This window comes from Galeopterus variegatus, unplaced genomic scaffold (genome assembly GCF_000696425.1).
Source record: "Galeopterus variegatus unplaced genomic scaffold, G_variegatus-3.0.2 Scaffold9006, whole genome shotgun sequence".
NCBI classification, from domain to species: Eukaryota; Metazoa; Chordata; class Mammalia; order Dermoptera; family Cynocephalidae; genus Galeopterus; species Galeopterus variegatus.
Window position 1 is genome coordinate 46,153 of NW_007735117.1, and position 2,257 is coordinate 48,409.

General features: G+C 50.6%; 1 long non-coding RNA gene across 1 annotated transcript in view; it reads left to right on the top strand.

Moving 5' to 3' along the window:
* Positions 1-2,257, top strand: part of LOC103608944 — a 43,753-nt gene that overhangs the window by 8,816 nt on the left and 32,680 nt on the right. The gene's annotated exons all lie outside the window — the stretch shown is intronic.

Sequence of the window (2,257 nt, forward strand, 5' to 3'; positions counted from 1 at the left end):
TAGTAACCTTGATCGTGCACTGTAAGGACTCCCATTGCACTCTATCCCACTCAGCCCGTGATGAGCTGGCTAGAAAAGAACGTGGGCTTTCTAGCCACACTGATCTGGGTTCCAGATACAGAGCTTCAGTTTCCTCACCTGCAAACCATGTTTATAGACTGTTGTGGGGGCAGAGTGGGGGTGGCGTATTGAAGTGCCTAAGAGAGCATCTTTGCTTGTCTTCCTCTCCAGGGCACCCTTTATAATCGTAAATACCCAGCTGCAGGGCATTGCTGTGCTGAAACAAATTAGGGCGTGAGTGCCGTGCCCCAATTCAATCAGTGAAGAGTGTCCACTCACTCATTCAGCATTCAATCAAGTTTTTAAATGAGCACCTACTATGTGCTTGCTTCTGTATTAGGCACTGTGCACACAAGAGCCACAGTCCTTGACCTCATGTAGCATACGATCTAAAGAGACAGACAAATATTAATTAAATAACACAATCAAATGTAAAACCATGAATTGTGGGGGTTGCTATGCAGGAGGCTCTGTAGTGTCGTGTTAGTGAACCACAGTTGAGAAGCCAGGGACACTTTTTCAGGGAAGTGATTCTGACCTGGGGTTGATTCCTTAGCTGTCAGCCACTGAAGAGGCCAATGTGGAAAGTTCAGTAGGATCAGTTCACTTTCTGCTGTGTTCTGACTATAGACTGATCCGATGCCTGGCTATCCCTTCACCCCAACAACCCAGCCTGTTCCATGAGGTTACCCATATCCAGCCCTTCACAACTGCTGCTGATCCTGCAGGGACCAAGACTAAACTCAGAGCCACACCTTGCAGGCCTGGGCCATCTCTTTTGTTGCTGTTTGTGCTGTTTAAAGTGCAAAGACTTGTCAGGTGGAATTGGGGTGAGGGAAGAAAAGAGCAGGGGCAAAGGGTGGCTGGTTGGGCAAATTCACGGAATAGTGGTCGATAGCTTAGGGGTGCCTTTGTGTGTGCTGTGCTGGGGCTTGGAGGTTGGGGAGTGAGGTGGGAGTGCAGTCTTGCTGCTAGACTGAGGAATTTGGACTTAATGGAGTCAATATAGAAGATGCTATTTTCAGTCTCTGAGGGGGAACTTAATTATTCAGAGCTGGGCTTCAGGAGATTAATCTTTCGTGAGGAGATGGGCAGCAGGGGATGGGTTAGGAGGCTGTTGTGAGGACCCTACTACTTGGTGATGTGGACCTGACTTGGGCAGGGGCAGTGGGCAAGGAAGGAAGTGAATAGGAGAGAAAACTCTGCCAGGTGAGGGGAGTAAATCTCTCTAACCCCAGCCACCACCCTGGGGTCTGTACCTGCCCTATCTGCCTGTTGCACTTCAGCCAACCCCTCAAGCTCCACCTGTCCTGGCCAAACTCAGCAGCTCCCTGAAGACTTTACTCTTTCCCCACTGCTTCTCTTCTTGTCCCCTCCTCCTGCCCAGGGGGTAGGAGAGGATCCAGGGAAAGAGACAGAAAGAAGCAAAACGCTCTACCCTGAGCGGCAGGGCCGGAGGAGGCAGTGGAGAGAGATTTCCAGGGAAGGTGACAGGCTGCAGGTGAGTGAGGCTGAGACAGGGTGGGCAAGCTCGTGCCACCCTCGGTGCCAGCCCTGTACTTGCACATCCCTGAGAGTGAGCACCTCCTTACATTTTGCACACTGGGCACCTCCCTGGCCTCGCCCCCGTCCTGGCTGTGGGGGAACTTGTAATTGGGGGAGCGCTAGTGACCTTGGAGAAAGCATTAGACTGCGAAGGGCGTAGGACCGAATGTGGAACTATTTCCTCGGAAGAAAGCCTCCCATGGGAAGCTGCCTGAAGCTGTGGGGGCGCCCACTCTTCTCCTTCCTCCCTACCCCAAGATAGCCCCTTGAGGTCTCCATGGATTCGCCAGGGTTCCGGGAGCACAGTTTGAAGACCACAGATCAAATCTCCCTTGTTCACCCCCCATCCTATCATAGAGAATTCTGAGATCCAGAGAATTGAGTACCTGACTTGTCCAAGGCCACACAGGGAGTTGCAGCCTCCCACGAGAAATCTTCAAAAAGTTCATGGAAGGGTTCACATTATCTTTTAATTGCATTTTTCTATGAACTTTTTGAAATACCCTTGTAGGTCTTCCTTTGCTTTCCTTTGGCTTATCATCTTCAGTTGTTTTATACTCTTTTTATTTATCTCCCCCTAATCTCTTCTGCCCCTCCCCCTGATGCCCCCCCTTGCCCAAAAATTAGAAATAGAGAGTTGACAGTCAAGGTC